Source organism: Bos indicus, chromosome 22, assembly GCF_029378745.1.
Source record: "Bos indicus isolate NIAB-ARS_2022 breed Sahiwal x Tharparkar chromosome 22, NIAB-ARS_B.indTharparkar_mat_pri_1.0, whole genome shotgun sequence".
In the NCBI taxonomy this organism is placed as follows: Eukaryota; Metazoa; Chordata; class Mammalia; order Artiodactyla; family Bovidae; genus Bos; species Bos indicus.
Window position 1 is genome coordinate 21,752,362 of NC_091781.1, and position 13,534 is coordinate 21,765,895.

At 43.7% G+C, this 13,534-nt stretch overlaps 1 protein-coding gene across 7 annotated transcripts in view; it reads right to left on the reverse strand.

Moving 5' to 3' along the window:
- Positions 1-12,417, reverse strand: part of ITPR1 (inositol 1,4,5-trisphosphate receptor type 1) — a 352,734-nt gene extending 340,317 nt beyond the window's left edge. For 4 of the 7 annotated variants that reach the window (XM_070777091.1, XM_070777090.1, XM_070777088.1 and 1 more), the window contains exons 1-2: positions 12,235-12,416; positions 11,314-11,389 (exon numbers count right to left, since the gene is read on the reverse strand). The gene's annotated coding sequence lies outside the window, so the exon portion shown is untranslated. Of the gene's footprint in view, positions 1-11,313; positions 11,390-12,234 lie in introns of all 7 variants that reach the window. The other 3 variants (XM_070777089.1, XM_070777087.1, XM_070777086.1) reach the window with 1 other exon arrangement.
- Positions 12,418-13,534: the final 1,117 nt, after the last annotated feature.

The following is a 13,534-nucleotide window of genomic DNA, read 5'->3' on the forward strand; positions in this document are numbered from 1 at the left end:
GTAGCCTACAACCTTCAACGGGAGATAAAACATAGATAAATAACCTCATTCACAAGTAACTGTGAGTGCTTACTAAGTGCCAGGTACTCCAGTGGGGAAATAAAAATCAAAAAGGCCCAGAGACAGAAAGTGCCAAGGCCTTACAAATCACAAAGACTGTTTTGTTTTGCTTTTTTTCTTTGCTGCACCACCTGGCCCATAGGATCCTAGTTCCCCAACCGGGGATCGAACCTGAGCCCCTTGCATTGGAAGCACAGAGTCTTAACCACTGGACTGCCAGGGAAGTCCCACAAATGACAAAGACTTTTAAGTTTCAAGGAAGGTTTCCCAGAAGAGGAAGAGCTGGCTGAGAAGAGAAGCATCTGGCAAGGTGGACAGAGGGGCTGGGACAGGGTCAGCTGCGGAAAGCCCACGGGCAAAGGCACAGAGACAGGATGTGATTGTACACATGGCAGGCAAATATAGGTGAATGTCCCCAAGTCTGGGTGTTGAATTAGCTTCTTCTGTTCAGAAATACGTGCAAGTGAAGGGGTTATGGGGAGTTTTTTAAGCTGTTTTTGCAAAACAAAATCACTTCCCAGATAAAACTGCTCCTGAAATGCAAATGAACACTGAAGAACTTGGAGGCTAGTAATATTTTTTTCATCTGTTCATCTTTTTCTGATGAGCAACACTATACCAGTCTAGAAGTTCTGCTGACTCAAAGCGTCATAGAACATTATAAACTGAAAGTTCTTCAAAGTTTGCAACGACCAGTTACAATACAACTTGCTTTATATCTGTGGCTTCACAATCCTAAGTAGCTTTTATATGAAGCTTTTGGTCTCTACCTCTGTCTGAACAGACAGGTTTTCAACCTGTCTCAATGTAAGCACCGAAAGCTCCCATTTTTATTATCAAGAATCCGGCCAGACTTCCATACACTCACCTAAGTTGGTCATTTTACCTACTTTTCCTCTTAACTGCACATGAGAAGGCTGTGAGGGAAAAGTACAAAGATCAGTTTCAACAGGTGAAAGCTAGCCATGCAAAAACAAAGTAATTATAAAAATAAATTCTGAAAAAGCACAGGGCCGCCAAGCACCATCCGGCACAGATCTTTTCATATTTTCACATGCGTTAAGAATCCCCTGGGGATCTTGCTGAAGTGCAGTTTCAGATTCAGTGGATCTGGGGTGGGGCCTCAGAGTCTGCATTTCTAACAAGTTCTCAGTTTGAAGCCAGTGATGCAGATCTGGTGGCCACAAATGGAGCCATAATGACGTAGGACAATGGACAGTATTTCTCAGACTTTGGGCAGCGACTCACAATAAGAAATGCATTGAACTTAACAACCCAATGTTTATTCTGTGTGTATGGTGTATGTGTGTGTGCGTGTGTGTGAAAAAGAGAAACAGAGACACAGAATGAGAAATCTGTTGCAACACACACAGTTAAGTACCCATACTTTGATGTTTTCTATTCTGGTCTACTTTATCAAAGAAACTGTCTATTAAGGTCCACCAGAGAGATGTCACAACTTCTTAATGGGCTGCCACAGTTTGAAAAACATGGATGTAGAACAAGAGTAACATTCCTGCTTGTCCGGGGAGAAATGAATCTCAGCCTTAGCATACTAAAACTGAGACCAATTTGAAAAGAGTGTGTTTAGAATTTTTTCCCCCAAAGGTAAGAATATATCAATTACATTTTGGAAAGCCTTTCATGAAAAATGTTCAGGTTTTAGAGGGGTGGGATGGGGAAGGAGGCGGGAGGGAGGTTCAAGAGGGAGGGGACATATGTATAACTATGGCTGATTCATGCTGAAGTCTGGCAGAAACCAACACAATACTGTAAAGCAATTATCTTTCAATTAAAAATAAATTCTAAAAAATAAAAATGTTCAGGTTTGACAGTGCTCTATGACAACCGAGACAGGTAGGATGGGATGGGAGGTATACATATGTACACCTGTGGCTGATTCAGGTTGCTCTATGGCAGAAACCAGCAAAATACTGCAAAGCAATTATCTTCCAATAAAATATTAAAAAATGATGATTAGATCTAAAAAGCAAAAGTTCAGCTCTTAAATTTCCTTCATTTTAATTTATTTTCTGACCCATATGATGAGAATGAGAAGAGTACTCAAAAGAACTAGGGCTTCTTGGATAAATGACTCATGACAGGTCTGCATCACGGAATAGAGAGAATGAGGCTGGAACGTCTCATCATACAAGCAGGAAGTCTAAGACCACTGGGGTGGTGTCTTTTGAATCGACTTGAGTAGCCTCTCTCTTACTGAGCAGAGATGGATAATCTGAATATCTGTAAGGATAACGAAAGAAAATGAAGCATAGGAAACATGTTTAAATACATTATTTTACTGTGATACTAAAAAAACCACACAAATTGGTCAACCTGGTATAGACTTTCTCAACAGTGGCACTGCTGATACTTTGGAGTGGATCCTTCTGTTCCTCTGGGCCGTGAGACGGAATGATGGCAACCGAGTAGCATCCCGGGCTGCTAAGCACTGGATGCCAGTAGCACCCTCTCCCCAGTTATGACAGCCAAAAATGTCCCCAGATATTGCCTCACGTCCCCCACTAGAGAACCACTGCCATGGATCATGCTCAGGGAATCAACTCATTACCTATGAAAACTAAAACAGGAGACGGAAGTACTGATCTTGTCTTTTGTTTATATACTTTAACTATACACTAGGGAGGGCTTCCCTGCTGGCTCAGTGGTAAAGAATTCACTTGCCAATGCAGGAAACTCAGCTTCGATCCTTGGGTCAGGAAGATTCCCTGGAAAAGGAAATGGCAACCCACTCCAGGATTCTTGCCTGGGAATTCCCACGGTGTGCTACAAAGAGTCAGATACGACTAAGTGACTTAAACAACAATATGCCCGGCTGCTGCTGCTAAGTCGCTTCAGTCGTGTCCGACTCTGTGCGACCCCAAAGACGGCAGCCCACCAGGCTCCCCCATCCCTGGGATTCTCCAGGCAAGAACACTGGAGTGGGTTGCCATTTCCTTCTCCAATGCATGAAAGTGAAAAGTGAAAGTGAAGTCGCTCAGTCGTGTCTGACTCTTAGCGACCCCATGGACCGCAGCCTACCAGGCTCCTCCATCCATGGGATTTTCCAGGCAAGAGTACTGAAGTGCGGTGCCATTGCCTTCTCCAACAACATGCCCTAGGGAAGTAAATATTAAGTTGGCCGTAAAGTTTGTTTCGGTTTTTCCATAACATCATATAGAAAAACCAGAGTAAACTTTTTGACCAATGTACTAAGTAGAGAAAGTTTCATTTCACAAAATATTCCAGCTAATAAATACAGAAAAATAGAAGCTTTACAGTTCAGTTGAACTAACAGATTGAAGCAGTAAGTATCACTTGATGTTAATCACAAGAAGGCATATCCATACATATCACACACTCCCCTGAGTGAGCTTACAAAACAGACTTGGTGGGGGCAAGTGACTCTGATCAAGGCCCTACTTCTAACTATAAAATTAAACATAACAAATATAGAGGAGAGGGGAACATGTTCAACTGCATCACACTGATACAGTCGGCAAAATCCAGCCTGTAAGAAAAGGTATCATGTTGTGAAAGTGCTGCACTCAATATGCCAGCCAATTTGGAAAACTCAGCAGTGGCCACAGGACTGGAAAAGGTCAGTTTTAATCCCAATCCCAAAGAAAGGCAATGCCAAAGAATGCTCCAACTACCGCACAACTGCACTCATCTCACATGCTACCAAAGTAATGCTCAAAATTCTCCAAGCCAGGCTTTAGCAATATGTGAACTGTGAACTTCCAGATGTTCAAGCTGATTTTAGAAAAGGCAGAGGAACCAGAGATCAAATTGCCAACATCTGCTGGATCATCGAAAAAGCAAGAGAGTTCCAGAAAAACATCTATTTCTGCTTTATTGACTATGCCAAAGCCTTTGACTGTGTGGATCACAATAAACTGTGGAAAATTCTGAAAGAGATGGGAATACCAGAGCACCTGACCTGCCTCTTGAGAAACCAGTATGCAGGTCAGGAAGCAACAGTTAGAACTGGACATGGAACAACAGACTGGTTCCAAATAGGAAAAGGAATACGTCAAGGCTGTATATTGTCACCCTGCTTATTTAATTTCTATGCAGAGTACATCATGAGAAACGCTGGGCTGGAAGAAGCACAAGCTGGAATCAAGATTGCCAGGAGAAATATCAATAACCTCAGATATGCAGATGACACCACCCTTATGGCAGAAAGTGAAGAGGAACTCAAAAGCCTCTTGATGAAAGTGAAAGAGGAGAGTGAAAAAGTTGGCTTAAAGCTCAACATTCCAGAAAACTAAGATCATGGCATCTGGTCCCATCACTTCATGGGAAATAGATGGGGAAACAGTGGAAACAGTGTCAGACTTTATTTTCTTGGGCTCCAAAATCACTGCAGATGGTGACTGCAGCCATGAAATTAAAAGACGCTTACTCCTTGGAAGAAAAGTTATGACCAATCTAGACAGCATATTCAAAAGCAGAGATATTACTTTGCCAACAAAGGTCCATCTAGTCAAGGCTATGGTTTTTCCAGTGGTCATTATAGATGTGAGAGTTGGACTGTGAAGAAGGCTGAGTGCCAAAGAATTGATGCTTTTGAACTGTGGTGTTGGAGAAGACTCTTCAGAGTCCCTTGGACTGCAAGGAGATCCAACCAGTCCATCCTAAAGGAGATCAGTCCTGGGTGTTCACTGGAAGGATTGATGTTGAAGCTGAAACTCCAGTACTTTGGCCACCTCATGCGAAGAGCTGACTCATTGGAAAAGACTCTGATGCTGGGAGGGATTGGGGACAGGAGGAGAAGGGGACGAGAGAGGATGAGATGGCTGGATGGCATCACCGACTTGATGGACGTGAGTTTGGGTAAACTTCAGGAGTTGGTAATGGACAGGGAGGCCTGGCGTGCTGCGATTCATGAGGTCGCAAAGAGTCAGACATGACTGAGCAACTGAAATGAGTTTCTTTAATAACAACCAAAAAATGCATGGCAAGGGGAGGGGGGGAAGAGGTAACAAGGAAATATACAAATTAAAAGACACATCAATCATTTGTAATATATTGACCTTATTTGGTTCCTTATTCAAACTGTTTAAAGTATGCATATCTGTTATTGATATATATATGTTGAAATAATAAGTTTATTTAAATCAAGGAGGTGAGAACACAGACTAGTTTTTAAAATTTGCCTCCCCCGCCTTGAGATGAATAATAGTATTGTGATTATGTTTTTTAAAGACTCCCGATGCCAGCAATATATACTACAATATAGATGAACTAGTATATCTGAGATTTACTTCAATGTCATCCAAGAAGAGATGGGAGGCTGTTTGAGAATGCAGCTAAAAGAAGATGGGTGATGAATTGATAAACTATGGAAGGTGGGTGAAGAGTAAAGAGGGATTCATAACACTAAGACTGCTACTACTACATGTGTTTCTAACTTTCTACAGTACAGTTTTCCTTTTAAGTGCCAACAAACAAGAGTGCCTGGAGGACTTCCCTGGTGGTCCAGTGGTTAAGAATCTGCCTTTCGATGCAGGGAGGGCAGGTTCCATTCCTGGTCAGAAAACTGAGATCCCACAGGATGTGGAGCAACTAAGCCCACATGCCATAACTACTGAGCTTGAGAGCTCTGGAGCCCCAGGGCCACCAGTAGACAGTCCAAGTGTTGCAACAAAAGGTCCCACACGATCCACAAAGACCACCTGTGCTGAAACTCAGACCCAAAGAAGCCGAATAAATATTAAAAAAAAAAAAACAAACAAACAGTGCCTGGCCTTAACAGGGTTTGGTGACTTTGCAGAACAAATGAGAAATTCTTTATTTAAATGAATAACTACTAGCCTTTACCTCCGTAATATGATAACTGACATTTGAATAGTGCCCTACCACCCATTTAGTTTTCCTTTTAAATTCTTTTCTCCCTATTTTTTAAAAATTTGTATTGGAGTATAGTTGATTTATAATGTTGTGTTTCAGGTATACAGCAAAGTGAATTAGTTATAAAAACAGTACAAAATGAATGAGAAAACCTGGATTCTATGACGGTGATGGAACCTGAACGATACACTTTTTCTACCCTAATGATTCCATACATGTCCTCATTCCAGTGAAATCCCATCAAAAGTACCTTTAGATAAATGACTTAGACATCTATTTCTTAACAAGAAAAGATGTTCACAATACAGAGTGCAAAAGGCAAGGTACCAAACAGGAGGCATGACACCCTTTTAATGAAATTTAAACATACATGTAATTTCTATGTCTATACTTGGAAGGAATGTCTGAAATTCTCATCTTGGCTGGTGGGACTGGGAGTGACTGGGTTTTTTGTATTTGTTTTTGTTTATATACACTAATGTTTTACAATTGGATACGTACATCTTACACAAAAAGTAACGATAAATATCCTTGTTACAAGTTTGTACACATGGATACAAGTTTGTACACATGGAGGGGTCAACTTCACTGATCAAGGAGAATCACTTACATGGAACTTCATATTCCCCAAGGATGATATTAGATAGCAGAGCATGAATCCTCTTCCTGTAATTCCTTAATATGAAACTAGACAGACTGTAGGGTGGCCACAGGGCAAAAGATTCATAATGCAGATAAATCCCTAGGAATATCATTAGGTTCTTAGAACATTTTTGTTATCTACGCCAACTGTAACTTCACCTATTTTATCAAAGATGCCTTTCCTCCTGAAGTGAATTACAGTCCCACACATAGCGGGTGATTAACTAGACAGTCTAGAAATCTGGGTTTTACTCACCACCACCCCCATCAAGTTCCTCCCAAAGTCTCTCTGGAGAGAACAAGGTGGTTCAGTGATGCTGAGAACCACTGAGAATTCTGCTCGAGTTTAGAAATCCTCAGGGAACAAATAACGGCTAACTGGCAAAAACCTGGTCCCGGCACATTCTGTCCTGGATTCCTTTGGCGGGAACGCCCACACTCTCCCTCAGCTGCAGCCACTCTGGCCTCCTCGCCCTTCCTCTAACACGCCCCACCTGCTCCCACCCTAGGGTCCTGCCACTTGCCGCTGGGCCCTTTGGAACACCCATCCCCAACCAGACACCTACCTGGCTCACCCACTCACTTCCTTCAGATCTCTACTAATGAGCCCTTTCCTGATTCCAACCCCTACCACAGTACTCCCTGATCCCCCTTACCCTGTTCTGTTGCTGTTACCTTTCCTTTTTATTGTGGTAAAATACACATGCACAACATAAAATTTACCATTTTAGCCATTTTTAAGTGTATGATTCAGAGGCATTAAGTACAGTCACCTTGTTCTGCAACCATCACCACAATCCATTTCCAGCACCTTTTCATCTTCCCCAAAAGGAAACTCTGTGCCCATTAAACTCATTCCCCAGCACCCCTACCCAGGGCAGCCACTATGCTGCTTTCTGCCTCTGTGAACGTGATTGCTCTAGGGACCTCTTCAAAGTGGAACCATATATTATTTGCTCTTTTGCATCTGGCTTCCCTGGTGGCTCAGACAGTAAAGAATGTGCCTGCAAAGTAGGAGACTCTGGTTCGATCCCTGGGTTGGGAAGACCCTCTGGAGAAGGAAAGGACCACCTACTCCAGTATTCTTGCCTGGAGAATTCTACGGACAGGGGAGTCTGGTGGGCTACAGTCCATGGGGTCACAAAGAGTCAGACATGACTGAGTGACGACTAACACTTTTCACTTTCTATTTCACTTAACTGAATGTTTTCAAGGCTAATCTCTGTTGCAGCCAGTATCAGAATTTCATTTCTTTTTATCGCTTAATAATATTCCACTGTGCAGATATACCATATCTTTTTTATCCACTCATCTTTCTGTGAACATCTGGGTTATTTCCATCTTTTGGCTATCATGAATGCTGCTGCTGTGAACATGGCCGTACCAATACGTTTGAGTTCCTGCTTTCAATTCCTTGGGGTATATACTCAAAAGCGGAACTGCTGGATTATCTGGTAATTTTTATGCTTAATTTTTTGAGGGACAGCCGTATTGTCTTCCACAGCAGGTGCAACATTGCACATTCCCACCAACAGTGCACAAGGGTCCCAATTTATCCACTTCTTCAGCAACACTGTTGTTTTCTCTTACTCCGCTTTATTTTTCCTCAAATCATTTACTGCCTGTCATACTATAATACTTGCTTTTTATACTGGCTGCCTCCCCTGAACTAGGATTTAAGACTTCTTAGGATCAGGACGCTCGAGGAGTTTCCTGGTGGTCCAGTGATTAAGAATTTGCCTCTCCTTCCAGAGGATATGAGGGTTCGATCCCTTGGCAGGGAACTAAGATCCCACTTACAACTTAGCCTATATGCTGCAACTAGAGAAAGCTCGTTTATCACAACAAGACCCAATGCAGCCAAAATTTAAAAAATAAAAGGTATGGACTTCTATTGCTGTAACCTCAGCATCTAGAACACACCCTGGCACATAGCAGGTACTCAAAAAATTTGAATGAAGGAATACAATAGTTTAACCATAATCTTAATCAGCATTAGAATTGCTAGGATAGATTTATCACACCAAGTGCCTTAAACTATATCCAGTTTAGGGAAGAATCCAAACATAGTTCAATACAAGGAACAGCTCAGTGGATGGTGGTTTCAGCTCATCCTCATTAGCAATAGCCTCAGAACCACAAACACTATGACAACTGGTAGGAACCATGGAAATTATGTCATTCATGTCACTGACTTCAAGCCTTAGTTGATTTCATCAAAAGAGTCAGGCAAAAACTTAAAACAGCCTAAGTGAACTAAAAAAAAAACCTGTATGTATTAATACTTACAGTTAATAAACAGCCTGTGAAAGCAATGTGTTTTATTTTAAAAGATCAAACCCACAGCAAAGAAGACCGACACTGGCCTCGGCTGGCTTGTTAATCAGATGTATGCAAGGACAGCTTGACCTGAAAATTTAACTACAGGCCTAATTTCAATATTTTGAGTTTTTTCTGTTGTTCAAATTTGGTGTCTGTTGTTTCACTCTGGTTTAAGAGTTGCTCATAAATAAATTAGATTTTCCATTCAATCATTACAAATGAACTAAAAAGCCATTTGATTTTTTGCTGTGCAAGTCAGTTGGTTGCACACCATCGTATTAGAAGTTTCTTTCTCTCTTTAAGACCATGGTCTTCCTCAGTTGAAAATACTTTGAGATATAAAGCAATGGATCTGATTTCAGTTCACCTATCTCTTCTCTAAGCAAATTTTCCACCTCTCCTTCCTAAAGATGCTAATTCTCTCCAGAAGGCAACCACTTTGTTTAAATAGGTAACACCACTGTCAATCCCAAAGAACTTCCATGAGTCTCAAACTAGAGACCAGGAGTAATTCATTTAGAGCATGAAGAACTTTGCCTGCCTGATAAGGAAATCTTGATAGGATACTGTTTCAATTTGAATTATTCAAAAAGCAGATTACACTTTCAACACATACACACATGCAAGTGAAAGTAAGAAACGAAAAAGAAAAGTGTTCTTGCACAATTGGCCACAAAGCAAACTGAAGAGTATATGAAACGACAGTCAACATTTCACAGTTCAGATTCACTGCAATTTAAACTTACAAATTATTTCAATAGAGCAACACCTGATTCTTGTAACCTACTCAGATGCCTTGATGTAGCTGATCAAGATGCATTTCATGTGTGAAATAAACCCAAAGTTGAATCTAGACAGTGTTACTTGTAGTTTGGATTCTTTTACTCTCCTTATGTAGGCTTTCAGCACACAGTTTTCTAAAATGAACTCAGTACAATACCTAAGACCTCCTCAAAAACCCAGAGTCTTTCATTTTTACACCTACGGCTACATTGTTTTCTTCCTACATCGAGGTCACTTTGCTCCTTTATCATTGGTGGGACACAATGAAGAGTTATTTCTTCAACAGCAATACATGTACCATTTTTCTTAATTACCCTCATATTCCCCCTCAACTGAGATGCACTTGTGGGAAACAGCAAAGTCCCAAAGCCTGGGGTTAAAGCTTGCATCCACTGGACAAGTGATCTCACTCTCTGCACCTCAGCTTCTTCGCCCGTACCTGACTCACAGGTTCCTGTGATGTATAGCTGTGGACCTGGCTTACAAGTACTTCATGTGTATTATTCTCATTTTTAGCAACCAGTCAGAGAAGATTTTGTGGACCCCTTTCTCCTTGCCTGCAGCTTCCTCTGAACCCAATCCTTGGCCTTATGAATGCCCACGTAGCCATGCTCGCATGAAGTTTCAAGTGAACTCCAAAAAGGAAGTGGACCTCACACATCCAAATACTTCCCACTCCACCAGCACTCCGGAGGATCTTATCAACAGGAAACAAAAGCACAATACTACTATAATGAAGTGTCTGACTTCTTTTCTAATTAGAAAAGCCCAAAGATTGTAGCCCAGGGAACAGCTAAATATTTAGAATGTTAAATAAGTTATGAAGACCCAGGCCCCACCCACCTTTACTACCCTGTTGTTGATCCTGTCCCTGACCATTTCAGAAGAAAAAGCTTGTGATGCTCAAATCTGCAGCAATGGGCATTTGTGCACCTGGTAAAACCTCCCTCTCTTGAAGTGCAGTCTGAACATTTGCAGGAGAAAACATAAGAGCCGCTTGCATTTACAGATAAATGATGCTCTCAGCTCATATCCCATGACAGGCACCTAAACCAGAGGAATCCACCAGATTCCTTGATGCTCAGGTGGCATCAAGGATTGGAAGATACTATCTCATGCTTCAAGAACTTCCCTTTTTCAAGTTCAATTTGCCAGCAACCCATTTTAATTTCTTGCCACACAACCTACTCTGATTAAACACATATTCACAGTATAAGAGGATAAAAAAAAGGAAAGTGACTATTTTTGAAAGAGAGAAGCAGATAAATTTTGCTTATGTATCTTGGCAGATGAAATGCACTGCATCTTTCAAAATTTAAATAATCAGCACACCTCCTGGCAAGTTCAATTCTCAGATCACCAGTGGGCATCCCTTTTACTGCTCTATTTCTTTTTTTCCCCTGCTCCCATAAACCTTCAGGCTGCTTCACTTCTGAGTCAGGGACAAAAGTACTAGACAGGACTGCCCCCTGGATTTCATACATTCCCTAAAGCCCTTGCCACAGGCAGTGACAAATTTCAGAGACTTTGCCATGGACTTTCCTGTCTCTTCCTACTCCCCATCTCCATGACTCCTTAGCGAGAATTTAAAATAGACTTAGGACCAAAACTCATTATTAACTACAGCTTTCAGGCTTCCGCACTCACCTGACCCAGGTCAGGCCCTCTGTTGCCAAAACACGCCCAGCCAGGGGTGTGAGTTCTGCTCCCTGGCGGTCAGCTCCTAAGTAATTGAGAAAGAAAGAAAGCTGAATGCGAGATTGGACAGAAGTGGGTCCCTAATAGAAATTTTCAAATTCTACACTTCCACTTTCAGTTAACCTCCTTCCTGGAGAGACAATCCTCCTCCCCCCACCAAAACACACACATACACACGCAGGACCGCCACCACCACCAAATTTGACAGGTAGGTTGGTGGGTTCACTTAGGTGAAGATTACTGGTCATTTCATCTGTTTCCAATATACAACTGACAAGTGAGACTAAGTACGCACAAACTTCGAACGCGCCGGGGGGCTGAAACTAAGAGAAGTGTTTGGCAGATTCCAAAGCACTTGTTTCCAGGAGCGGAGGCCAAGTATCCGAAGCCCGCATCCCCATCGGGCGTGAGCTCCGTCCACACTTCATCCGTCACCGCTCCCCGGGTTCTCTTCCGTTTTTCTAAAACCTCCCCACTGGGGCCCCCACATATGCATTCCTCTCCCTTGCAGCACAACGGAAGGCTACATTTTAAGAAAGATTGTTTCCTTTAGCCTACTCACACAGGACATCTCCACGACCTCCCACCCCCCCCCCCAAAAAAAAACACTATTTCCTGCAGCTGCTGCTAGTTTCCAACTTGGGGGAATGCCTTTACAACCCAGAATGAGTAGCCTCAAAGCCAGTCGATGGAATCGAGAATTTTTTTAACCTCAAATGAACACCCCCAAAATGCCCTCAGTAAAAGAACCCCCAAAATGCATGCAAGTGCATGCAAATCCACCAAGAACTCCCACAGAGCGAGGCAAAAACTTCTGCTCCTGGGGACAGTACCAACTCCCCGCGCCCTCTACCCGGCCCCAGCCGCTACCTTAGTGCCCGGGGAGCCACGCCACTTTGGCGGAGCAGGGCGAGCAGAGGGGGTTAGCAGCCGCTGGGTAATCCCATGTCCGCGAAGAGGGAGCTCGTTCCGTTAGGATGGAAGCGGAACACCCACACCTCCTCTCGGCGTGCGATTTCTCTCTCTCCACCCTCTGCCTCCTCCTCCACCACCACCTCCTCCTCCTCTCCTCCCACCCCAGCGAGCTAGAGGAAACGCTTCAGCAGCACATCCACATGGTTACTGCACTTCGAAGCAGCTCCTGGCAGCTTATATAGGCCGGGACGCTCCCTGGGCAATGTAGTCCGAGTCCGGGGTCGTGGCAGCGCCTGGGGCTGCGAGGGTGAACTACAAGTCCCAGAATCCCATGGGTTCCCAGGCTGGGCTCTAAATAGACGCGCAAGGGGACAGGGAGGGGCGTCCTGCGAGGAGTCCGGGCTTCAAACCCGGCTCTGCGCCGAGAACTCGCTGACTTAGGAACCCGCGACTCAAAACCACCCGTTGGGGGCGCCCCCAGCCCTTGGGGACTCTCCTCCGTCGGCTGCCCCATTTCTCTAGAATCCAGGTGTCATTGGGAGCAGGGGGCGGGGAAGAGCTCGAATTTCTGCTTTGGGAAGTTTTTACAAGCTGTTACCCACCCTTCCCCCGCTTTGAGTACCCAGCCAAGAATTTCAGAAATCCAGGGCACAAAAACTCCAGTCTTTGCGGTCAAGGATTAAAGGCGTGAGATTGTCTTTATTTAAGCTGTTCCGCTCTCTTCGGGTTTGCACAGAAATCTAAGTCTGGGAGCAACGCAAGTGGGAACACAGGCAAGAGGCTTGAGAGCACTTTCCTGAACCCGAACTGCGCGTGTCTTTCCTTGCCCCGCAGGAGGTAAAGAAACGCAAGCGTCTCCGTGCATATATAAAGGAGCCAGGTTGTGACTTGCCAGCGCTGAGATTGAGAGGCAGAAAATAAATACGAATCACGACCTCGGTCCTGACCCTGCTACAAGCAGCCCCTCTCCTCCCGGGAGCTGTAAATGCTTAAGTAAATAAACCGCAAACCAGAAAAATAAGGGCTTTGGAGCGAGCCGGTCACAAGAAGATGCGCGTCTAGGCGGGGCGCCCTCCAGCAGGTCCTACAGGGGCTTCCGGGGACACAAAGTGGATTCAGCTCACTGCTAAGTGATGCCTGGACATCCCGGGCTATCTGCTCAGGCTCCCGCTTTGGGAAGGTGGGCAAGTCGAGCCTCAGATGTGCGTTCATTCTCCAGACATTTCCTGAGAGTGTACTGGGTGCCAGGCACTGG